Raw genomic sequence first — 27,392 nt, 5'->3', positions numbered from 1 at the left:
GCTCATGTATTGTGGATTGGGCTTCTATTTGGCCACTTTTAACCAAGTCACACAGTCAGCAGCCACTTAGACTGTACTGGGAACAAGTTACAGTGAAACGTTACCGGGAACAAGTTACAGTTAAACGTCACCAAAGTGCTTCTCTCAGCCTGAAAAGACTATTTTGACCAATGATTTTTTTTAAGAAAATGAGTGTCAGTTATGTCATAAGGAAGGCATTTGGGCCCATGTAGAGTGCATTGGGATTCTATTTGGGCACTTTTAGGTACAACACACAGTCACCAGCCACTCAGAATGTACTGGGAACAAGTTACAGCTAAATGTCACCAAAGTGCTTCTCTCAGCCTGAAAAGGCTATTTAGACCCATGATATTTTTAAGAAAGTGGGTGTCAGTTTAGTCATAAGGAAGGCCTTTGGCCTCATGTATTGTGGATTGGGCTTCTATTTGGCCACTTTTAGCCAAGTCACACAGTCAGCAGCCACTTAGACTGTACTGGGAACAAGTTACAGTTAAACGTCACCAAAGTGCTTCTCTCAGCCTGAAAAGGCTATTTTGACCAATGATTTTTTTAAGAAAATGAGTGTCAGTTTTGTCATAAGGAAGGCATTTGGGCCCATGTATAGTGCATTGGGATTCTATTTGGGCACTTTTAGGTACAACACACAGTCACCAGCCACTCAGAATGTACTGGGAACAAGTTACAAGCAAATGTCACCAAAGTGCTTTTCTCAGCCTGAAAAGGCTATTTAGACCCATGATATTTTTAAGAAAGTGGGTGTCAGTTTAGTCATAAGGAAGGCCTTTGGGCTCATGTATTGTGGATAGGGCTTCTATTTGGCCACTTTTAGCCAAGTCACACAGTCAGCAGCCACTTAGACTGTACTGGGAACAAGTTACAGTGAAACGTTACCGGGAACAAGTTACAGTGAAACGTCACCAAAGTGCTTCTCTCAGCCTGAAAAGGCTATTTTGACCAATGATTTTCTTAAGAAAATGAGTGTCAGTTTTGTCATAAGGAAGGCATTTGGGCCCATGTAGAGTGCATTGGGATTCTATTTGGGCACTTTTAGGTCCAACACACAGTCACCAGCCACTCAGAATGTTCTGGGAATAAGTTACAGCCAAATGTCACCAAAGTGCTTCTCTCAGCCTGAAAAGGCTATTTAGACCCATGATATTTTTTAAGAAAGTGGGTGTCAGTTTACTCATAAGGAAGGCCTTTAGGCTCATGTATTGTGGATTGGGCTTCTATTTGGCCACTTTTAATCAAGTCACACAGTCAGCAGCCACTTAGACTGTACTGGGAACAAGTTACAGTGAAACGTTACCGGGAACAAGTTACAGTGAAACGTCACCAAAGTGCTTCTCTCAGCCTGAAAAGGCTATTTTGACCAATGATTTTTTTAAGAAAATGAGTGTCAGTTTTGTCATAAGGAAGGCATTTGGGCCCATGTATAGTGCATTGGGATTCTTGTTGGGCACTTTTAGGTACAACACACAGTCACCAGCCACTCAGAATGTACTGGGAACAAGTTACAGCCAAATGTCACCAAAGTGCTTCACTCAGCCTGGAAAGGCTATTTAGACCCATGATATTTTTAAGAAAGTGGGTGTCAGTTTAGTCATAAGGAAGGCCTTTGGGATCATGTATTGTGGATTGGGCTTCTATTTGGCCACTTTTAGCCAAGTCACACAGTCAGCAGCCACTTAGACTGTACTTGGAACAAGTTACAGTTAAACGTCACCAAAGTGCTTCTCTCAGCCTGAAAAGGCTATTTTGACCAATGATTTTTTTAAAGAAAATGAGTGTCAGTTTTGTCATAAGGAAGGCATTTGGGCCCATGTATAGTGCATTGGGAATCTATTTGGGCACTTTTAGGTACAACACACAGTCACCAGCCACTCAGAATGCACTGGGAACAAGTTACAGCCAAATGTCACCAAAGTGCTTCACTCAGCCTGAAAAGGCTATATAGACCCATGATATTTTTAAGAAAGTGGGTGTCAGTTTAGTCATAAGGAAGGCCTTTGGGATCATGTATTGTGGATTGGGCTTCTATTTGGCCACTTTTAACCAAGTCACACAGTCAGCAGCCACTTAGACTGTACTGGGAACAAGTTACAGTGAAACGTTACCGGGAACAAGTTACAGTGAAACGTCACCAAAGTGCTTCTCTCAGCCTGAAAAGGCTATTTTGACCAATGATTTTTTAAAGAAAATGAGTGTCAGTTTTGTCATAAGGAAGGCATTTGGGCCCATGTATAGTGCATTGGGATTCTTGTTGGGCACTTTTAGGTACAACACACAGTCACCAGCCACTCAGAATGTACTGGGAACAAGTTACAGCCAAATGTCACCAAAGTGCTTCACTCAGCCTGGAAAGGCTATTTAGACCCATGATATTTTTAAGAAAGTGGGTGTCAGTTTAGTCATAAGGAAGGCCTTTGGGATCATGTATTGTGGATTGGGCTTCTATTTGGCCACTTTTAGCCAAGTCACACAGTCAGCAGCCACTTAGACTGTACTTGGAACAAGTTACAGTTAAACGTCACCAAAGTGCTTCTCTCAGCCTGAAAAGGCTATTTTGACCAATGATTTTTTAAAGAAAATGAGTGTCAGTTTTGTCATAAGGAAGGCATTTGGGCCCATGTATAGTGCATTGGGATTCTTGTTGGGCACTTTTAGGTACAACACACAGTCACCAGCCACTCAGAATGTACTGGGAACAAGTTACAGCCAAATGTCACCAAAGTGCTTCACTAAGCCTGGAAAGGCTATTTAGACCAATGATATTTTTAAGAAAGTGGGTGTCAGTTTAGTCATAAGGAAGGCCTTTGGGCTCATGTATTGTGGATTGGGCTTCTATTTGGCCACTTTTAGCCAAGTCACACAGTCAGCAGCCACTTAGACTGTACTGGGAACAAGTTACAGTTAAACGTCACCAAAGTGCTTCTCTCAGCCTGAAAAGGCTATTTTGACCAATGATCTTTTTAAGAAAATAAGTGTCAGTTTTGTCATAAGGAAGGCATTTGGGCCCATGTATAGTGCATTGGGATTCTATTTGGGCACTTTTAGGTACAACACACAGTCACCAGACACTCAGAATGTACTGGGAACAAGTTACAGCCAAAAGTCACCAAAGTGCTTCTCTCAGCCTGAAAAGGCTATTTAGACCCATGATATTTTTAAGAAAGTGGGTGTCAGTTTAGTCATAAGGAAGGCCTTTGGGCTCATGTATTGTGGATTGGGCTTCTATTTGGCCACTTTTAACCAAGTCACACAGTCAGCAGCCACTTAGACTGTACTGGGAACAAGTTACAGTGAAACGTCACCAAAGTGCTTCTCTCAGCCTGAAAAGGCTATTTTGACCAATGATTTTTTTAAGAAAATGAGTGTCAGTTTTGTCATAAGGAAGGCATTTGGGCCCATGTAGAGTGCATTGGGATTCTATTTCGGCAATTTTAGGTACAACACACAGTCACCAGCCACTCAGAATGTACTGGGAACAAGTTACAGCCAAATGTCACCAAAGTGCTTTTCTCAGCCTGAAAAGGCTATTTAGACCCATGATATTTTTAAGAAAGTGGGTGTCAGTTTAGTCATAAGGAAGGCCTTTGGGCTCATGTATTGTGGATTGGGCTTCTATTTGGCCACTTTTAACCAAGTCACACAGTCAGCAGCCACTTAGACTGTACTGGGAACAAGTTACAGTGAAACGTTACCGGGAACAAGTTACAGTGAAACGTCACCAAAGTGCTTCTCTCAGCCTGAAAAGGCTATTTTGACCAATGATTTTCTTAAGAAAATGAGTGTCAGTTTTGTCATAAGGAAGGCATTTGGGCCCATGTATAGTGCATTGGGATTCTATTTGGGCACTTTTAGGTCCAACACACAGTCACCAGCCACTCAGAATGTACTGGGAACAAGTTACAGCCAAATGTCACCAAAGTGCTTCTCTCAGCCTGAAAAGGCTATTTAGACCCATGATATTTTTTAAGAAAGTGGGTGTCAGTTTACTCATAAGGAAGGCCTTTAGGCTCATGTATTGTGGATTGGGCTTCTATTTGGCCACTTTTAACCAAGTCACACAGTCAGCAGCCACTTAGACTGTACTGGGAACAAGTTACAGTTAAACGTCACCAAAGTGCTTCTCTCAGCCTGAAAAGGCTATTTTGACCAATGATTTTTTTTAAGAAAATGAGTGTCAGTTATGTCATAAGGAAGGCATTTGGGCCCATGTAGAGTGCATTGGGATTCTATTTGGGCACTTTTAGGTACAACACACAGTCACCAGCCACTCAGAATGTACTGGGAACAAGTTACAGCTAAATGTCACCAAAGTGCTTCTCTCAGCCTGAAAAGGCTATTTAGACCCATGATATTTTTAAGAAAGTGGGTGTCAGTTTAGTCATAAGGAAGGCCTTTGGCCTCATGTATTGTGGATTGGGCTTCTATTTGGCCACTTTTAGCCAAGTCACACAGTCAGCAGCCACTTAGACTGTACTGGGAACAAGTTACAGTTAAACGTCACCAAAGTGCTTCTCTCAGCCTGAAAAGGCTATTTTGACCAATGATTTTTTTAAGAAAATGAGTGTCAGTTTTGTCATAAGGAAGGCATTTGGGCCCATGTATAGTGCATTGGGATTCTATTTGGGCACTTTTAGGTACAACACACAGTCACCAGCCACTCAGAATGTACTGGGAACAAGTTACAAGCAAATGTCACCAAAGTGCTTTTCTCAGCCTGAAAAGGCTATTTAGACCCATGATATTTTTAAGAAAGTGGGTGTCAGTTTAGTCATAAGGAAGGCCTTTGGGCTCATGTATTGTGGATTGGGCTTCTATTTGGCCACTTTTAACCAAGTCACACAGTCAGCAGCCACTTAGACTGTACTGGGAACAAGTTACAGTGAAACGTTACCGGGAACAAGTTACAGTGAAACGTCACCAAAGTGCTTCTCTCAGCCTGAAAAGGCTATTTTGACCAATGATTTTTTTAAGAAAATGAGTGTCAGTTTTGTCATAAGGAAGGCATTTGGGCCCATGTATAGTGCATTGGGATTCTTGTTGGGCACTTTTAGGTACAACCCACAGTCACCAGCCACTCAGAATGTACTGGGAACATGTTACAGCCAAATGTCACCAAAGTGCTTCACTCAGCCTGGAAAGGCTATTTAGACCAATGATATTTTTAAGAAAGTGGGTGTCAGTTTAGTCATAAGGAAGGCCTTTGGGCTCATGTATTGTGGATTGGGCTTCTATTTGGCCACTTTTAGCCAAGTCACACAGTCAGCAGCCACTTAGACTGTACTGGGAACAAGTTACAGTGAAACGTTACCGGGAACAAGTTACAGTGAAACGTCACCAAAGTGCTTCTCTCAGCCTGAAAAGGCTATTTTGACCAATGATTTTCTTAAGAAAATGAGTGTCAGTTTTGTCATAAGGAAGGCATTTGGGCCCATGTAGAGTGCATTGGGATTCTATTTGGGCACTTTTAGGTCCAACACACAGTCACCAGCCACTCAGAATGTACTGGGAATAAGTTACAGCCAAATGTCACCAAAGTGCTTCTCTCAGCCTGAAAAGGCTATTTAGACCCATGATATTTTTTAAGAAAGTGGGTGTCAGTTTACTCATAAGGAAGGCCTTTAGGCTCATGTATTGTGGATTGGGCTTCTATTTGGCCACTTTTAATCAAGTCACACAGTCAGCAGCCACTTAGACTGTACTGGGAACAAGTTACAGTGAAACGTTACCGGGAACAAGTTACAGTGAAACGTCACCAAAGTGCTTCTCTCAGCCTGAAAAGGCTATTTTGACCAATGATTTTTTTAAGAAAATGAGTGTCAGTTTTGTCATAAGGAAGGCATTTGGGCCCATGTATAGTGCATTGGGATTCTTGTTGGGCACTTTTAGGTACAACACACAGTCAACAGCCACTCAGAATGTACTGGGAACAAGTTACAGCCAAATGTCACCAAAGTGCTTCACTCAGCCTGGAAAGGCTATTTAGACCCATGATATTTTTAAGAAAGTGGGTGTCAGTTTAGTCATAAGGAAGGCCTTTGGGATCATGTATTGTGGATTGGGCTTCTATTTGGCCACTTTTAGCCAAGTCACACAGTCAGCAGCCACTTAGACTGTACTTGGAACAAGTTACAGCCAAATGTCACCAAAGTGCTTCTCTCAGCCTGAAAAGGCTATTTAGACCCATGATATTTTTTAAGAAAGTGGGTGTCAGTTTACTCATAAGGAAGGCCTTTAGGCTCATGTATTGTGGATTGGGCTTCTATTTGGCCACTTTTAACCAAGTCACACAGTCAGCAGCCACTTAGACTGTACTGGGAACAAGTTACAGTTAAACGTCACCAAAGTGCTTCTCTCAGCCTGAAAAGGCTATTTTGACCAATGATCTTTTTTAAGAAAATGAGTGTCAGTTATGTCATAAGGAAGGCATTTGGGCCCATGTAGAGTGCATTGGGATTCTATTTGGGCACTTTTAGGTACAACACACAGTCACCAGCCACTCAGAATGTACTGGGAACAAGTTACAGCTAAATGTCACCAAAGTGCTTCTCTCAGCCTGAAAAGGCTATTTAGACCCATGATATTTTTAAGAAAGTGGGTGTCAGTTTAGTCATAAGGAAGGCCTTTGGCCTCATGTATTGTGGATTGGGCTTCTATTTGGCCACTTTTAGCCAAGTCACACAGTCAGCAGCCACTTAGACTGTACTGGGAACAAGTTACAGTTAAACGTCACCAAAGTGCTTCTCTCAGCCTGAAAAGGCTATTTTGACCAATGATTTTTTTAAGAAAATGAGTGTCAGTTTTGTCATAAGGAAGGCATTTGGGCCCATGTATAGTGCATTGGGATTCTATTTGGGCACTTTTAGGTACAACACACAGTCACCAGCCACTCAGAATGTACTGGGAACAAGTTACAAGCAAATGTCACCAAAGTGCTTTTCTCAGCCTGAAAAGGCTATTTAGACCCATGATATTTTTAAGAAAGTGGGTGTCAGTTTAGTCATAAGGAAGGCCTTTGGGCTCATGTATTGTGGATTGGGCTTCTATTTGGCCACTTTTAACCAAGTCACACAGTCAGCAGCCACTTAGACTGTACTGGGAACAAGTTACAGTGAAACGTTACCGGGAACAAGTTACAGTGAAACGTCACCAAAGTGCTTCTCTCAGCCTGAAAAGGCTATTTTGACCAATGATTTTTTTAAGAAAATGAGTGTCAGTTTTGTCATAAGGAAGGCATTTGGGCCCATGTATAGTGCATTGGGATTCTTGTTGGGCACTTTTAGGTACAACACACAGTCACCAGCCACTCAGAATGTACTGGGAACATGTTACAGCCAAATGTCACCAAAGTGCTTCACTCAGCCTGGAAAGGCTATTTAGACCAATGATATTTTTAAGAAAGTGGGTGTCAGTTTAGTCATAAGGAAGGCCTTTGGGCTCATGTATTGTGGATTGGGCTTCTATTTGGCCACTTTTAGCCAAGTCACACAGTCAACAGCCACTTAGACTGTACTGGGAACAAGTTACAGTGAAACGTTACCGGGAACAAGTTACAGTGAAACGTCACCAAAGTGCTTCTCTCAGCCTGAAAAGGCTATTTTGACCAATGATTTTCTTAAGAAAATGAGTGTCAGTTTTGTCATAAGGAAGGCATTTGGGCCCATGTAGAGTGCATTGGGATTCTATTTGGGCACTTTTAGGTCCAACACACAGTCACCAGCCACTCAGAATGTACTGGGAATAAGTTACAGCCAAATGTCACCAAAGTGCTTCTCTCAGCCTGAAAAGGCTATTTAGACCCATGATATTTTTTAAGAAAGTGGGTGTCAGTTTACTCATAAGGAAGGCCTTTAGGCTCATGTATTGTGGATTGGGCTTCTATTTGGCCACTTTTAATCAAGTCACACAGTCAGCAGCCACTTAGACTGTACTGGGAACAAGTTACAGTGAAACGTTACCGGGAACAAGTTACAGTGAAACGTCACCAAAGTGCTTCTCTCAGCCTGAAAAGGCTATTTTGACCAATGATTTTTTTAAGAAAATGAGTGTCAGTTTTGTCATAAGGAAGGCATTTGGGCCCATGTAGAGTGCATTGGGATTCTATTTCGGCAATTTTAGGTACAACACACAGTCACCAGCCACTCAGAATGTACTGGGAACAAGTTACAGCCAAATGTCACCAAAGTGCTTTTCTCAGCCTGAAAAGGCTATTTAGACCCATGATATTTTTAAGAAAGTGGGTGTCAGTTTAGTCATAAGGAAGGCCTTTGGGCTCATGTATTGTGGATTGGGCTTCTATTTGGCCACTTTTAACCAAGTCACACAGTCAGCAGCCACTTAGACTGTACTGGGAACAAGTTACAGTGAAACGTTACCGGGAACAAGTTACAGTGAAACGTCACCAAAGTGCTTCTCTCAGCCTGAAAAGGCTATTTTGACCAATGATTTTCTTAAGAAAATGAGTGTCAGTTTTGTCATAAGGAAGGCATTTGGGCCCATGTATAGTGCATTGGGATTCTATTTGGGCACTTTTAGGTCCAACACACAGTCACCAGCCACTCAGAATGTACTGGGAACAAGTTACAGCCAAATGTCACCAAAGTGCTTCACTCAGCCTGAAAAGGCTATTTAGACCCATGATATTTTTAAGAAATTGGGTGCCAGTTTAGTCATAAGGAAGGCCTTTGGGCGCATGTATTGTGGATTGGGCTTCTATTTGGCCACTTTTAGCCAAGTCACACAGTCAGCTGCCACTTAGACTGTACTGGGAACAAGTTACAGTTAAACGTCACCAAAGTGCTTCTCTCAGCCTGAAAAGGCTATTTTGACCAATGATTTTTTAAAGAAATTGAGTGTCAGTTTTGTCATAAGGAAGGCATTTGGGCCCATGTAGAGTGCATTGGGATTCTATTTGGGCACTTTTAGGTACAACACACATTTGACCAATGATTTTTTAATGAAAATGAGTGTCAGTTTTGTCATAAGGAATGCATTTGGGCCCATGTAGAGTGCATTGGGATTCTATTTCGGCAATTTTAGGTACAACACACAGTCACCAGCCACTCAGAATGTACTGGGAACAAGTTACAGCCAAATGTCACCAAAGTGCTTTTCTCAGTCTGAAAAGGCTATTTAGACCCATGATATTTTTAAGAAAGTGGGTGTCAGTTTAGTCATAAGGAAGGCCTTTGGGCTCATGTATTGTGGATTGGGCTTCTATTTGGCCACTTTTAACCAAGTCACACAGTCAGCAGCCACTTAGACTGTACTGGGAACAAGTTACAGTGAAACGTTACCGGGAACAAGTTACAGTGAAACGTCACCAAAGTGCTTCTCTCAGCCTGAAAAGGCTATTTTGACCAATGATTTTCTTAAGAAAATGAGTGTCAGTTTTGTCATAAGGAAGGCATTTGGGCCCATGTATAGTGCATTGGGATTCTATTTGGGCACTTTTAGGTCCAACACACAGTCACCAGCCACTCAGAATGTACTGGGAACAAGTTACAGCCAAATGTCACCAAAGTGCTTCTCTCAGCCTGAAAAGGCTATTTAGACCCATGATATTTTTAAGAAAGTGGGTGTCAGTTTAGTCATAAGGAAGGCCTTTGGGCTCATGTATTGTGGATTGGGCTTCTATTTGGCCACTTTTAACCAAGTCACACAGTCAGCAGCCACTTAGACTGTACTGGGAACAAGTTACAGTGAAACGTTACCGGGAACAAGTTACAGTGAAACGTCACCAAAGTGCTTCTCTCAGCCTGAAAAGGCTATTTTGACCAATGATTTTCTTAAGAAAATGAGTGTCAGTTTTGTCATAAGGAAGGCATTTGGGCCCATGTATAGTGCATTGGGATTCTATTTGGGCACTTTTAGGTCCAACACACAGTCACCAGCCACTCAGAATGTACTGGGAACAAGTTACAGCCAAATGTCACCAAAGTGCTTCTCTCAGCCTGAAAAGGCTATTTAGACCCATGATATTTTTTAAGAAAGTGGGTGTCAGTTTACTCATAAGGAAGGCCTTTAGGCTCATGTATTGTGGATTGGGCTTCTATTTGGCCACTTTTAACCAAGTCACACAGTCAGCAGCCACTTAGACTGTACTGGGAACAAGTTACAGTTAAACGTCACCAAAGTGCTTCTCTCAGCCTGAAAAGGCTATTTTGACCAATGATTTTTTTTAAGAAAATGAGTGTCAGTTATGTCATAAGGAAGGCATTTGGGCCCATGTAGAGTGCATTGGGATTCTATTTGGGCACTTTTAGGTACAACACACAGTCACCAGCCACTCAGAATGTACTGGGAACAAGTTACAGCTAAATGTCACCAAAGTGCTTCTCTCAGCCTGAAAAGGCTATTTAGACCCATGATATTTTTAAGAAAGTGGGTGTCAGTTTAGTCATAAGGAAGGCCTTTGGCCTCATGTATTGTGGATTGGGCTTCTATTTGGCCACTTTTAGCCAAGTCACACAGTCAGCAGCCACTTAGACTGTACTGGGAACAAGTTACAGTTAAACGTCACCAAAGTGCTTCTCTCAGCCTGAAAAGGCTATTTTGACCAATGATTTTTTTAAGAAAATGAGTGTCAGTTTTGTCATAAGGAAGGCATTTGGGCCCATGTATAGTGCATTGGGATTCTATTTGGGCACTTTTAGGTACAACACACAGTCACCAGCCACTCAGAATGTACTGGGAACAAGTTACAAGCAAATGTCACCAAAGTGCTTTTCTCAGCCTGAAAAGGCTATTTAGACCCATGATATTTTTAAGAAAGTGGGTGTCAGTTTAGTCATAAGGAAGGCCTTTGGGCTCATGTATTGTGGATTGGGCTTCTATTTGGCCACTTTTAACCAAGTCACACAGTCAGCAGCCACTTAGACTGTACTGGGAACAAGTTACAGTGAAACGTTACCGGGAACAAGTTACAGTGAAACGTCACCAAAGTGCTTCTCTCAGCCTGAAAAGGCTATTTTGACCAATGATTTTTTTAAGAAAATGAGTGTCAGTTTTGTCATAAGGAAGGCATTTGGGCCCATGTATAGTGCATTGGGATTCTTGTTGGGCACTTTTAGGTACAACACACAGTCACCAGCCACTCAGAATGTACTGGGAACATGTTACAGCCAAATGTCACCAAAGTGCTTCACTCAGCCTGGAAAGGCTATTTAGACCAATGATATTTTTAAGAAAGTGGGTGTCAGTTTAGTCATAAGGAAGGCCTTTGGGCTCATGTATTGTGGATTGGGCTTCTATTTGGCCACTTTTAGCCAAGTCACACAGTCAGCAGCCACTTAGACTGTACTGGGAACAAGTTACAGTGAAACGTTACCGGGAACAAGTTACAGTGAAACGTCACCAAAGTGCTTCTCTCAGCCTGAAAAGGCTATTTTGACCAATGATTTTCTTAAGAAAATGAGTGTCAGTTTTGTCATAAGGAAGGCATTTGGGCCCATGTAGAGTGCATTGGGATTCTATTTGGGCACTTTTAGGTCCAACACACAGTCACCAGCCACTCAGAATGTTCTGGGAATAAGTTACAGCCAAATGTCACCAAAGTGCTTCTCTCAGCCTGAAAAGGCTATTTAGACCCATGATATTTTTAAGAAAGTGGGTGTCAGTTTAGTCATAAGGAAGGCCTTTGGGATCATGTATTGTGGATTGGGCTTCTATTTGGCCACTTTTAACCAAGTCACACAGTCAGCAGCCACTTAGACTGTACTGGGAACAAGTTACAGTGAAACGTTACCGGGAACAAGTTACAGTGAAACGTCACCAAAGTGCTTCTCTCAGCCTGAAAAGGCTATTTTGACCAATGATTTTTTAAAGAAAATGAGTGTCAGTTTTGTCATAAGGAAGGCATTTGGGCCCATGTATAGTGCATTGGGATTCTTGTTGGGCACTTTTAGGTACAACACACAGTCACCAGCCACTCAGAATGTACTGGGAACAAGTTACAGCCAAATGTCACCAAAGTGCTTCACTCAGCCTGGAAAGGCTATTTAGACCCATGATATTTTTAAGAAAGTGGGTGTCAGTTTAGTCATAAGGAAGGCCTTTGGGATCATGTATTGTGGATTGGGCTTCTATTTGGCCACTTTTAGCCAAGTCACACAGTCAGCAGCCACTTAGACTGTACTTGGAACAAGTTACAGTTAAACGTCACCAAAGTGCTTCTCTCAGCCTGAAAAGGCTATTTTGACCAATGATTTTTTAAAGAAAATGAGTGTCAGTTTTGTCATAAGGAAGGCATTTGGGCCCATGTATAGTGCATTGGGATTCTTGTTGGGCACTTTTAGGTACAACACACAGTCACCAGCCACTCAGAATGTACTGGGAACAAGTTACAGCCAAATGTCACCAAAGTGCTTCACTAAGCCTGGAAAGGCTATTTAGACCAATGATATTTTTAAGAAAGTGGGTGTCAGTTTAGTCATAAGGAAGGCCTTTGGGCTCATGTATTGTGGATTGGGCTTCTATTTGGCCACTTTTAGCCAAGTCACACAGTCAGCAGCCACTTAGACTGTACTGGGAACAAGTTACAGTTAAACGTCACCAAAGTGCTTCTCTCAGCCTGAAAAGGCTATTTTGACCAATGATCTTTTTAAGAAAATAAGTGTCAGTTTTGTCATAAGGAAGGCATTTGGGCCCATGTATAGTGCATTGGGATTCTATTTGGGCACTTTTAGGTACAACACACAGTCACCAGACACTCAGAATGTACTGGGAACAAGTTACAGCCAAAAGTCACCAAAGTGCTTCTCTCAGCCTGAAAAGGCTATTTAGACCCATGATATTTTTAAGAAAGTGGGTGTCAGTTTAGTCATAAGGAAGGCCTTTGCGCTCATGTATTGTGGATTGGGCTTCTATTTGGCCACTTTTAACCAAGTCACACAGTCAGCAGCCACTTAGACTGTACTGGGAACAAGTTACAGTGAAACGTTACCGGGAACAAGTTACAGTGAAACGTCACCAAAGTGCTTCTCTCAGCCTGAAAAGGCTATTTTGACCAATGATTTTCTTAAGAAAATGAGTGTCAGTTTTGTCATAAGGAAGGCATTTGGGCCCATGTATAGTGCATTGGGATTCTATTTGGGCACTTTTAGGTCCAACACACAGTCACCAGCCACTCAGAATGTACTGGGAACAAGTTACAGCCAAATGTCACCAAAGTGCTTCTCTCAGCCTGAAAAGGCTATTTAGACCCATGATATTTTTTAAGAAAGTGGGTGTCAGTTTACTCATAAGGAAGGCCTTTAGGCTCATGTATTGTGGATTGGGCTTCTATTTGGCCACTTTTAACCAAGTCACACAGTCAGCAGCCACTTAGACTGTACTGGGAACAAGTTACAGTTAAACGTCACCAAAGTGCTTCTCTCAGCCTGAAAAGGCTATTTTGACCAATGATTTTTTTTAAGAAAATGAGTGTCAGTTATGTCATAAGGAAGGCATTTGGGCCCATGTAGAGTGCATTGGGATTCTATTTGGGCACTTTTAGGTACAACACACAGTCACCAGCCACTCAGAATGTACTGGGAACAAGTTACAGCTAAATGTCACCAAAGTGCTTCTCTCAGCCTGAAAAGGCTATTTAGACCCATGATATTTTTAAGAAAGTGGGTGTCAGTTTAGTCATAAGGAAGGCCTTTGGCCTCATGTATTGTGGATTGGGCTTCTATTTGGCCACTTTTAGCCAAGTCACACAGTCAGCAGCCACTTAGACTGTACTGGGAACAAGTTACAGTTAAACGTCACCAAAGTGCTTCTCTCAGCCTGAAAAGGCTATTTTGACCAATGATTTTTTTAAGAAAATGAGTGTCAGTTTTGTCATAAGGAAGGCATTTGGGCCCATGTATAGTGCATTGGGATTCTATTTGGGCACTTTTAGGTACAACACACGGTCACCAGCCACTCAGAATGTACTGGGAACAAGTTACAAGCAAATGTCACCAAAGTGCTTTTCTCAGCCTGAAAAGGCTATTTAGACCCATGATATTTTTAAGAAAGTGGGTGTCAGTTTAGTCATAAGGAAGGCCTTTGGGCTCATGTATTGTGGATTGGGCTTCTATTTGGCCACTTTTAACCAAGTCACACAGTCAGCAGCCACTTAGACTGTACTGGGAACAAGTTACAGTGAAACGTTACCGGGAACAAGTTACAGTGAAACGTCACCAAAGTGCTTCTCTCAGCCTGAAAAGGCTATTTTGACCAATGATTTTTTTAAGAAAATGAGTGTCAGTTTTGTCATAAGGAAGGCATTTGGGCCCATGTATAGTGCATTGGGATTCTTGTTGGGCACTTTTAGGTACAACACACAGTCACCAGCCACTCAGAATGTACTGGGAACATGTTACAGCCAAATGTCACCAAAGTGCTTCACTCAGCCTGGAAAGGCTATTTAGACCAATGATATTTTTAAGAAAGTGGGTGTCAGTTTAGTCATAAGGAAGGCCTTTGGGCTCAGGTATTGTGGATTGGGCTTCTATTTGGCCACTTTTAGCCAAGTCACACAGTCAGCAGCCACTTAGACTGTACTGGGAACAAGTTACAGTGAAACGTTACCGGGAACAAGTTACAGTGAAACGTCACCAAAGTGCTTCTCTCAGCCTGAAAAGGCTATTTTGACCAATGATTTTCTTAAGAAAATGAGTGTCAGTTTTGTCATAAGGAAGGCATTTGGGCCCATGTAAAGTGCATTGGGATTCTATTTGGGCACTTTTAGGTCCAACACACAGTCACCAGCCACTCAGAATGTACTGGGAATAAGTTACAGCCAAATGTCACCAAAGTGCTTCTCTCAGCCTGAAAAGGCTATTTAGACCCATGATATTTTTTAAGAAAGTGGGTGTCAGTTTACTCATAAGGAAGGCCTTTAGGCTCATGTATTGTGGATTGGGCTTCTATTTGGCCACTTTTAATCAAGTCACACAGTCAGCAGCCACTTAGACTGTACTGGGAACAAGTTACAGTGAAACGTTACCGGGAACAAGTTACAGTGAAACGTCACCAAAGTGCTTCTCTCAGCCTGAAAAGGCTATTTTGACCAATGATTTTTTTAAGAAAATGAGTGTCAGTTTTGTCATAAGGAAGGCATTTGGGCCCATGTATAGTGCATTGGGATTCTTGTTGGGCACTTTTAGGTACAACACACAGTCACCAGCCACTCAGAATGTACTGGGAACAAGTTACAGCCAAATGTCACCAAAGTGCTTCACTCAGCCTGGAAAGGCTATTTAGACCCATGATATTTTTAAGAAAGTGGGTGTCAGTTTAGTCATAAGGAAGGCCTTTGGGATCATGTATTGTGGATTGGGCTTCTATTTGGCCACTTTTAGCCAAGTCACACAGTCAGCAGCCACTTAGACTGTACTTGGAACAAGTTACAGTTAAACGTCACCAAAGTGCTTCTCTCAGCCTGAAAAGGCTATTTTGACCAATGATTTTTTTAAAGAAAATGAGTGTCAGTTTTGTCATAAGGAAGGCATTTGGGCCCATGTATAGTGCATTGGGAATCTATTTGGGCACTTTTAGGTACAACACACAGTCACCAGCCACTCAGAATGTACTGGGAACAAGTTACAGCCAAAAGTCACCAAAGTGCTTCTCTCAGCCTGAAAAGGCTATTTAGACCCATGATATTTTTAAGAAAGTGAGTGTCAGTTTAGTCATAAGGAAGGCCTTTGGGATCATGTATTGTGGATTGGGCTTCTATTTGGCCACTTTTAACCAAGTCACACAGTCAGCAGCCACTTAGACTGTACTGGGAACAAGTTACAGTGAAACGTTACCGGGAACAAGTTACAGTGAAACGTCACCAAAGTGCTTCTCTCAGCCTGAAAAGGCTATTTTGACCAATGATTTTTTAAAGAAAATGAGTGTCAGTTTTGTCATAAGGAAGGCATTTGGGCCCATGTATAGTGCATTGGGATTCTTGTTGGGCACTTTTAGGTACAACACACAGTCACCAGCCACTCAGAATGTACTGGGAACAAGTTACAGCCAAATGTCACCAAAGTGCTTCACTCAGCCTGGAAAGGCTATTTAGACCCATGATATTTTTAAGAAAGTGGGTGTCAGTTTAGTCATAAGGAAGGCCTTTGGGATCATGTATTGTGGATTGGGCTTCTATTTGGCCACTTTTAGCCAAGTCACACAGTCAGCAGCCACTTAGACTGTACTTGGAACAAGTTACAGTTAAACGTCACCAAAGTGCTTCTCTCAGCCTGAAAAGGCTATTTTGACCAATGATTTTTTAAAGAAAATGAGTGTCAGTTTTGTCATAAGGAAGGCATTTGGGCCCATGTATAGTGCATTGGGATTCTTGTTGGGCACTTTTAGGTACAACACACAGTCACCAGCCACTCAGAATGTACTGGGAACAAGTTACAGCCAAATGTCACCAAAGTGCTTCACTAAGCCTGGAAAGGCTATTTAGACCAATGATATTTTTAAGAAAGTGGGTGTCAGTTTAGTCATAAGGAAGGCCTTTGGGCTCATGTATTGTGGATTGGGCTTCTATTTGGCCACTTTTAGCCAAGTCACACAGTCAGCAGCCACTTAGACTGTACTGGGAACAAGTTACAGTTAAACGTCACCAAAGTGCTTCTCTCAGCCTGAAAAGGCTATTTTGACCAATGATCTTTTTAAGAAAATAAGTGTCAGTTTTGTCATAAGGAAGGCATTTGGGCCCATGTATAGTGCATTGGGATTCTATTTGGGCACTTTTAGGTACAACACACAGTCACCAGACACTCAGAATGTACTGGGAACAAGTTACAGCCAAAAGTCACCAAAGTGCTTCTCTCAGCCTGAAAAGGCTATTTAGACCCATGATATTTTTAAGAAAGTGGGTGTCAGTTTAGTCATAAGGAAGGCCTTTGGGCTCATGTATTGTGGATTGGGCTTCTATTTGGCCACTTTTAACCAAGTCACACAGTCAGCAGCCACTTAGACTGTACTGGGAACAAGTTACAGTGAAACGTCACCAAAGTGCTTCTCTCAGCCTGAAAAGGCTATTTTGACCAATGATTTTTTTAAGAAAATGAGTGTCAGTTTTGTCATAAGGAAGGCATTTGGGCCCATGTAGAGTGCATTGGGATTCTATTTGGGCACTTTTAGGTACAACACACAGTCACCAGCCACTCAGAATGTACTGGGAACAAGTTACAGCCAAATGTCACCAAAGTGCTTTTCTCAGCCTGAAAAGGCTATTTAGACCCATGATATTTTTAAGAAAGTGGGTGTCAGTTTAGTCATAAGGAAGGCCTTTGGGCTCATGTATTGTGGATTGGGCTTCTATTTGGCCACTTTTAACCAAGTCACACAGTCAGCAGCCACTTAGACTGTACTGGGAACAAGTTACAGTGAAACGTTACCGGGAACAAGTTACAGTGAAACGTCACCAAAGTGCTTCTCTCAGCCTGAAAAGGCTATTTTGACCGATGATTTTCTTAAGAAAATGAGTGTCAGTTTTGTCATAAGGAAGGCATTTGGGCCCATGTATAGTGCATTGGGATTCTATTTGGGCACTTTTAGGTCCAACACACAGTCACCAGCCACTCAGAATGTACTGGGAACAAGTTACAGCCAAATGTCACCAAAGTGCTTCACTCAGCCTGAAAAGGCTATTTAGACCCATGATATTTTTAAGAAATTGGGTGCCAGTTTAGTCATAAGGAAGGCCTTTGGGCGCATGTATTGTGGATTGGGCTTCTATTTGGCCACTTTTAGCCAAGTCACACAGTCAGCTGCCACTTAGACTGTACTGGGAACAAGTTACAGTTAAACGTCACCAAAGTGCTTCTCTCAGCCTGAAAAGGCTATTTTGACCAATGATTTTTTAAAGAAATTGAGTGTCAGTTTTGTCATAAGGAAGGCATTTGGGCCCATGTAGAGTGCATTGGGATTCTATTTGGGCACTTTTAGGTACAACACACATTTGACCAATGATTTTTTAATGAAAATGAGTGTCAGTTTTGTCATAAGGAATGCATTTGGGCCCATGTAGAGTGCATTGGGATTCTATTTCGGCAATTTTAGGTACAACACACAGTCACCAGCCACTCAGAATGTACTGGGAACAAGTTACAGCCAAATGTCACCAAAGTGCTTTTCTCAGTCTGAAAAGGCTATTTAGACCCATGATATTTTTAAGAAAGTGGGTGTCAGTTTAGTCATAAGGAAGGCCTTTGGGCTCATGTATTGTGGATTGGGCTTCTATTTGGCCACTTTTAACCAAGTCACACAGTCAGCAGCCACTTAGACTGTACTGGGAACAAGTTACAGTGAAACGTTACCGGGAACAAGTTACAGTGAAACGTCACCAAAGTGCTTCTCTCAGCCTGAAAAGGCTATTTTGACCAATGATTTTCTTAAGAAAATGAGTGTCAGTTTTGTCATAAGGAAGGCATTTGGGCCCATGTATAGTGCATTGGGATTCTATTTGGGCACTTTTAGGTCCAACACACAGTCACCAGCCACTCAGAATGTACTGGGAACAAGTTACAGCCAAATGTCACCAAAGTGCTTCTCTCAGCCTGAAAAGGCTATTTAGACCCATGATATTTTTTAAGAAAGTGGGTGTCAGTTTACTCATAAGGAAGGCCTTTAGGCTCATGTATTGTGGATTGGGCTTCTATTTGGCCACTTTTAACCAAGTCACACAGTCAGCAGCCACTTAGACTGTACTGGGAACAAGTTACAGTTAAACGTCACCAAAGTGCTTCTCTCAGCCTGAAAAGGCTATTTTGACCAATGATTTTTTTTAAGAAAATGAGTGTCAGTTATGTCATAAGGAAGGCATTTGGGCCCATGTAGAGTGCATTGGGATTCTATTTGGGCACTTTTAGGTACAACACACAGTCACCAGCCACTCAGAATGTACTGGGAACAAGTTACAGCTAAATGTCACCAAAGTGCTTCTCTCAGCCTGAAAAGGCTATTTAGACCCATGATATTTTTAAGAAAGTGGGTGTCAGTTTAGTCATAAGGAAGGCCTTTGGCCTCATGTATTGTGGATTGGGCTTCTATTTGGCCACTTTTAGCCAAGTCACACAGTCAGCAGCCACTTAGACTGTACTGGGAACAAGTTACAGTTAAACGTCACCAAAGTGCTTCTCTCAGCCTGAAAAGGCTATTTTGACCAATGATTTTTTTAAGAAAATGAGTGTCAGTTTTGTCATAAGGAAGGCATTTGGGCCCATGTATAGTGCATTGGGATTCTATTTGGGCACTTTTAGGTACAACACACAGTCACCAGCCACTCAGAATGTACTGGGAACAAGTTACAAGCAAATGTCACCAAAGTGCTTTTCTCAGCCTGAAAAGGCTATTTAGACCCATGATATTTTTAAGAAAGTGGGTGTCAGTTTAGTCATAAGGAAGGCCTTTGGGCTCATGTATTGTGGATTGGGCTTCTATTTGGCCACTTTTAACCAAGTCACACAGTCAGCAGCCACTTAGACTGTACTGGGAACAAGTTACAGTGAAACGTTACCGGGAACAAGTTACAGTGAAACGTCACCAAAGTGCTTCTCTCAGCCTGAAAAGGCTATTTTGACCAATGATTTTTTTAAGAAAATGAGTGTCAGTTTTGTCATAAGGAAGGCATTTGGGCCCATGTATAGTGCATTGGGATTCTTGTTGGGCACTTTTAGGTACAACACACAGTCACCAGCCACTCAGAATGTACTGGGAACATGTTACAGCCAAATGTCACCAAAGTGCTTCACTCAGCCTGGAAAGGCTATTTAGACCAATGATATTTTTAAGAAAGTGGGTGTCAGTTTAGTCATAAGGAAGGCCTTTGGGCTCATGTATTGTGGATTGGGCTTCTATTTGGCCACTTTTAGCCAAGTCACACAGTCAGCAGCCACTTAGACTGTACTGGGAACAAGTTACAGTGAAACGTTACCGGGAACAAGTTGCAGTGAAACGTCACCAAAGTGCTTCTCTCAGCCTGAAAAGGCTATTTTGACCAATGATTTTCTTAAGAAAATGAGTGTCAGTTTTGTCATAAGGAAGGCATTTGGGCCCATGTAGAGTGCATTGGGATTCTATTTGGGCACTTTTAGGTCCAACACACAGTCACCAGCCACTCAGAATGTACTGGGAATAAGTTACAGCCAAATGTCACCAAAGTGCTTCTCTCAGCCTGAAAAGGCTATTTAGACCCATGATATTTTTTAAGAAAGTGGGTGTCAGTTTACTCATAAGGAAGGCCTTTAGGCTCATGTATTGTGGATTGGGCTTCTATTTGGCCACTTTTAATCAAGTCACACAGTCAGCAGCCACTTAGACTGTACTGGGAACAAGTTACAGTTAAACGTCACCAAAGTGCTTCTCTCAGCCTGAAAAGGCTATTTTGACCAATGATTTTTTTAAAGAAAATGAGTGTCAGTTTTGTCATAAGGAAGGCATTTGGGCCCATGTATAGTGCATTGGGAATCTATTTGGGCACTTTTAGGTACAACACACAGTCACCAGCCACTCAGAATGTACTGGGAACAAGTTACAGCCAAAAGTCACCAAAGTGCTTCTCTCAGCCTGAAAAGGCTATTTAGACCCATGATATTTTTAAGAAAGTGGGTGTCAGTTTAGTCATAAGGAAGGCATTTGGGCCCATGTTTAGTGCATTGGGAATCTATTTGGCCACTTTTAACCAAGTCATACAGTCAGCAGCCACTTAGACTGTACTGGGAACAAGTTACAGTGAAACGTCACCAAAGTGCTTCTCTCAGCCTGAAAAGGCTATTTTGACCAATGATTTTTTTAAGAAAATGAGTGTCAGTTTTGTCATAAGGAAGGCATTTGGGCCCATGTATAGTGCATTGGGATTCTTGTTGGGCACTTTTAGGTACAACACACAGTCACCAGCCACTCAGAATGTACTGGGAACAAGTTACAGCCAAATGTCACCAAAGTGCTTTTCTCAGCCTGAAAAGGCTATTTAGACCCATGATATTTTTAAGAAAGTGGGTGTCAGTTTAGTCATAAGGAAGGCCTTTGGGCTCATGTATTGTGGATTGGGCTTCTATTTGGCCACTTTTAACCAAGTCACACAGTCAGCAGCCACTTAGACTGTACTGGGAACAAGTTACAGTGAAACGTTACCGGGAACAAGTTACAGTGAAACATCACCAAAGTGCTTCTCTCAGCCTGAAAAGGCTATTTTGACCAATGATTTTTTTAAGAAAATGAGTGTCAGTTTTGTCATAAGGAAGGCATTTGGGCCCATGTATAGTGCATTGGGATTCTTGTTGGGCACTTTTAGGTACAACACACAGTCACCAGCCACTCAGAATGTACTGGGAACAAGTTACAGCCAAATGTCACCAAAGTGCTTCACTCAGCCTGGAAAGGCTATTTAGACCCATGATATTTTTAAGAAAGTGGGTGTCAGTTTAGTCATAAGGAAGGCCTTTGGGCTCATGTATTGTGGATTGGGCTTCTATTTGGCCACTTTTAGCCAAGTCACACAGTCAGCAGCCACTTAGACTGTACTGGGAACAAGTTACAGTTAAACGTCACCAAAGTGCTTCTCTCAGCCTGAAAAGGCTATTTTGACCAATGATCTTTTTAAGAAAATAAGTGTCAGTTTTGTCATAAGGAAGGCATTTGGGCCCATGTATAGTGCATTGGGATTCTTGTTGGGCACTTTTAGGTACAACACACAGTCACCAGCCACTCAGAATGTACTGGGAACAAGTTACAGCCAAATGTCACCAAAGTGCTTCACTCAGCCTGAAAAGGCTATTTAGACCCATGATATTTTTAAGAAAGTGGGTGTCAGTTTAGTCATAAGGAAGGCCTTTGGGCGCATGTATTGTGGATTGGGCTTTTATTTGGCCACTTTTAGCCAAGTCACACAGTCAGCTGCCACTTAGACTGTACTGGGAACAAGTTACAGTTAAACGTCACCAAAGTGCTTCTCTCAGCCTGAAAAGGCTATTTTGACCAATGATTTTTTAAAGAAAATGAGTGTCAGTTTTGTCATAAGGAAGGCATTTGGGCCCATGTAGAGTGCATTGGGATTCTATTTGGGCACTTTTAGGTACAACACACATTTGACCAATGATTTTTTAATGAAAATGAGTGTCAGTTTTGTCATAAGGAAGGCATTTGGGCCCATGTAGAGTGCATTGGGATTCTATTTCGGCAATTTTAGGTACAACACACAGTCACCAGCCACTCAGAATGTACTGGGAACAAGTTACAGCCAAATGTCACCAAAGTGCTTTTCTCAGCCTGAAAAGGCTATTTAGACCCATGATATTTTTAAGAAAGTGGGTGTCAGTTTAGTCATAAGGAAGGCCTTTGGGCTCATGTATTGTGGATTGGGCTTCTATTTGGCCACTTTTAACCAAGTCACACAGTCAGCAGCCACTTAGACTGTACTGGGAACAAGTTACAGTGAAACGTTACCGGGAACAAGTTACAGTGAAACGTCACCAAAGTGCTTCTCTCAGCCTGAAAAGGCTATTTTGACCAATGATTTTCTTAAGAAAATGAGTGTCAGTTTTGTCATAAGGAAGGCATTTGGGCCCATGTATAGTGCATTGGGATTCTATTTGGGCACTTTTAGGTCCAACACACAGTCACCAGCCACTCAGAATGTACTGGGAACAAGTTACAGCCAAATGTCACCAAAGTGCTTCTCTCAGCCTGAAAAAGCTATTTAGACCCATGATATTTTTTAAGAAAGTGGGTGTCAGTTTACTCATAAGGAAGGCCTTTGGCCTCATGTATTGTGGATTGGGCTTCTATTTGGCCACTTTTAGCCAAGTCACACAGTCAGCAGCCACTTAGACTGTACTGGGAACAAGTTACAGTTAAACGTCACCAAAGTGCTTCTCTCAGCCTGAAAAGGCTATTTTGACCAATGATTTTTTTAAGAAAATGAGTGTCAGTTTTGTCATAAGGAAGGCATTTGGGCCCATGTATAGTGCATTGGGAATCTATTTGGGCACTTTTAGGTACAACACACAGTCACCAGCCACTCAGAATGTACTGGGAACAAGTTACAGCCAAAAGTCACCAAAGTGCTTCTCTCAGCCTGAAAAGGCTATTTAGACCCATGATATTTTTAAGAAAGTGGGTGTCAGTTTAGTCATAAGGAAGGCATTTGGGCCCATGTTTAGTGCATTGGGAATCTATTTGGCCACTTTTAACCAAGTCACACAGTCAGCAGCCACTTAGACTGTACTGGGAACAAGTTACAGTGAAACGTCACCCAAAGTGCTTCTCTCAGCCTGAAAAGGCTATTTTGACCAATGATTTTTTTAAGAAAATGAGTGTCAGTTTTGTCATAAGGAAGGCATTTGGGCCCATGTATAGTGCATTGGGATTCTTGTTGGGCACTTTTAGGTACAACACACAGTCACCAGCCACTCAGAATGTACTGGGAACAAGTTACAGCCAAATGTCACCAAAGTGCTTTTCTCAGCCTGAAAAGGCTATTTAGACCCATGATATTTTTAAGAAAGTGGGTGTCAGTTTAGTCATAAGGAAGGCCTTTGGGCTCATGTATTGTGGATTGGGCTTCTATTTGGCCACTTTTAACCAAGTCACACAGTCAGCAGCCACTTAGACTGTACTGGGAACAAGTTACAGTGAAACGTTACCGGGAACAAGTTACAGTGAAACGTCACCAAAGTGCTTCTCTCAGCCTGAAAAGGCTATTTTGACCAATGATTTTTTTAAGAAAATGAGTGTCAGTTTTGTCATAAGGAAGGCATTTGGGCCCATGTATAGTGCATTGGGATTCTTGTTGGGCACTTTTAGGTACAACACACAGTCACCAGCCACTCAGAATGTACTGGGAACAAGTTACAGCCAAATGTCACCAAAGTGCTTCACTCAGCCTGGAAAGGCTATTTAGACCCATGATATTTTTAAGAAAGTGGGTGTCAGTTTAGTCATAAGGAAGGCCTTTGGGCTCATGTATTGTGGATTGGGCTTCTATTTGGCCACTTTTAGCCAAGTCACACAGTCAGCAGCCACTTAGACTGTACTGGGAACAAGTTACAGTTAAACGTCACCAAAGTGCTTCTCTCAGCCTGAAAAGGCTATTTTGACCAATGATCTTTTTAAGAAAATAAGTGTCAGTTTTGTCATAAGGAAGGCATTTGGGCCCATGTATAGTGCATTGGGATTCTATTTGGGCACTTTTAGGTACAACACACAGTCACCAGCCACTCAGAATGTACTGGGAACAAGTTACAGCCAAAAGTCACCAAAGTGCTTCACTCAGCCTGAAAAGGCTATTTAGACCCATGATATTTTTAAGAAAGTGGGTGTCAGTTTAGTCATAAGGAAGGCCTTTGGGATCATGTATTGTGGATTGGGCTTCTATTTGGCCACTTTTAGCCAAGTCACACAGTCAGCAGCCACTTAGACTGTACTTGGAACAAGTTACAGTTAAACGTCACCAAAGTGCTTCTCTCAGCCTGAAAAGGCTATTTTGACCAATGATTTTTTTAAAGAAAATGAGTGTCAGTTTTGTCAAAAGGAAGGCATTTGGGCCCATGTATAGTGCATTGGGAATCTATTTGGGCACTTTTAGGTACAACACACAGTCACCAGCCACTCAGAATGTACTGGGAACAAGTTACAGCCAAAAGTCACCAAAGTGCTTCTCTCAGCCTGAAAAGGCTATTTAGACCCATGATATTTTTAAGAAAGTGGGTGTCAGTTTAGTCATAAGGAAGGCCTTTGGGCTCATGTATTGTGGATTGGGCTTCTATTTGGCCACTTTTAACCAAGTCACACAGTCAGCAGCCACTTAGACTTTACTGGGAACAAGTTACAGTGAAACGTTACCGGGAACAAGTTACAGTGAAACGTCACCAAAGTGCTTCTCTCAGCCTGAAAAGGCTATTTTGACCAATGATTTTTTTAAGAAAATGAGTGTCAGTTTTGTCATAAGGAAGGCATTTGGGCCCATGTATAGTGCATTGGGATTCTTGTTGGGCACTTTTAGGTACAACACACAGTCACCAGCCACTCAGAATGTACTGGGAACAAGTTACAGCCAAATGTCACCAAAGTGCTTCACTCAGCCTGGAAAGGCTATTTAGACCAATGATATTTTTAAGAAAGTGGGTGTCAGTTTAGTCATAAGGAAGGCCTTTGGGCTCATGTATTGTGGATTGGGCTTCTATTTGGCCACTTTTAGCCAAGTCACACAGTCAGCAGCCACTTAGACTGTACTGGGAACAAGTTACAGTTAAACGTCACCAAAGTGCTTCTCTCAGCCTGAAAAGGCTATTTTGACCAATGATCTTTTTAAGAAAATAAGTGTCAGTTTTGTCATAAGGAAGGCATTTGGGCCCATGTATAGTGCATTGGGATTCTATTTGGGCACTTTTAGGTACAACACACAGTCACCAGCCACTCAGAATGTACTGGGAACAAGTTACAGCCAAATGTCACCAAAGTGCTTCACTCAGCCTGAAAAGGCTATATAGACCCATGATATTTTTAAGAAAGTGGGTGTCAGTTTAGTCATAAGGAAGGCCTTTGGGATCATGTATTGTGGATTGGGCTTCTATTTGGCCACTTTTAGCCAAGTCACACAGTCAGCAGCCACTTAGACTGTACTTGGAACAAGTTACAGTTAAACGTCACCAAAGTGCTTCTCTCAGCCTGAAAAGGCTATTTTGACCAATGATTTTTTTAAAGAAAATGAGTGTCAGTTTAGTCATAAGGAAGGCCTTTGGGCTCATGTATTGTGGATTGGGCTTCTATTTGGCCACTTTTAACCAAGTCACACAGTCAGCAGCCACTTAGACTGTACTGGGAACAAGTTACAGTGAAACGTTACCGGGAACAAGTTACAGTGAAACGTCACCAAAGTGCTTCTCTCAGCCTGAAAAGGCTATTTTGACCAATGATTTTTTTAAGAAAATGAGTGTCAGTTTTGTCATAAGGAAGGCATTTGGGCCCATGTATAGTGCATTGGGAATCTATTTGGGCACTTTTAGGTACAACACACAGTCACCAGCCACTCAGAATGTACTGGGAACAAGTTACAGCCAAAAGTCACCAAAGTGCTTCTCTCAGCCTGAAAAGGCTATTTAGACCCATGATATTTTTAAGAAAGTGGGTGTCAGTTTAGTCATAAGGAAGGCATTTGGGCCCATGTTTAGTGCATTGGGAATCTATTTGGCCACTTTTAACCAAGTCACACAGTCAGCAGCCACTTAGACTGTACTGGGAACAAGTTACAGTGAAACGTCACCAAAGTGCTTCTCTCAGCCTGAAAAGGCTATTTTGACCAATGATTTTTTAAAGAAAATGAGTGTCAGTTTTGTCATAAGGAAGGCATTTGGGCCCATGTATAGTGCATTGGGATTCTTGTTGGGCACTTTTAGGTACAACACACAGTCACCAGCCACTCAGAATGTACTGGGAACAAGTTACAGCCAAATGTCACCAAAGTGCTTTTCTCAGCCTGAAAAGGCTATTTAGACCCATGATATTTTTAAGAAAGTGGGTGTCAGTTTAGTCATAAGGAAGGCCTTTGGGCTCATGTATTGTGGATTGGGCTTCTATTTGGCCACTTTTAACCAAGTCACACAGTCAGCAGCCACTTAGACTGTACTGGGAACAAGTTACAGTGAAACGTTACCGGGAACAAGTTACAGTGAAACGTCACCAAAGTGCTTCTCTCAGCCTGAAAAGGCTATTTTGACCAATGATTTTTTTAAGAAAATGAGTGTCAGTTTTGTCATAAGGAAGGCATTTGGGCCCATGTATAGTGCATTGGGATTCTTGTTGGGCACTTTTAGGTACAACACACAGTCACCAGCCACTCAGAATGTACTGGGAACAAGTTACAGCCAAATGTCACCAAAGTGCTTCACTCAGCCTGGAAAGGCTATTTAGACCCATGATATTTTTAAGAAAGTGGGTGTCAGTTTAGTCATAAGGAAGGCCTTTGGGCTCATGTATTGTGGATTGGGCTTCTATTTGGCCACTTTTAGCCAAGTCACACAGTCAGCAGCCACTTAGACTGTACTGGGAACAAGTTACAGTTAAACGTCACCAAAGTGCTTCTCTCAGCCTGAAAAGGCTATTTTGACCAATGATCTTTTTAAGAAAATAAGTGTTAGTTTTGTCATAAGGAAGGCATTTGGGCCCATGTATAGTGCATTGGGATTCTATTTGGGCACTTTTAGGTACAACACACAGTCACCAGCCACTCAGAATGTACTGGGAACAAGTTACAGCCAAAAGTCACCAAAGTGCTTCACTCAGCCTGAAAAGGCTATTTAGACCCATGATATTTTTAAGAAAGTGGGTGTCAGTTTAGTCATAAGGAAGGCCTTTGGGATCATGTATTGTGGATTGGGCTTCTATTTGGC

Source organism: Gymnoscopelus microlampas (genome assembly GCF_963454915.1).
Source record: "Gymnoscopelus microlampas genome assembly, chromosome: 1".
NCBI lineage: Eukaryota > Metazoa > Chordata > Actinopteri > Myctophiformes > Myctophidae > Gymnoscopelus > Gymnoscopelus microlampas.
The sequence above is the reverse complement of the archived record's forward strand: the minus strand, read 5'-3'. Positions refer to the sequence as shown.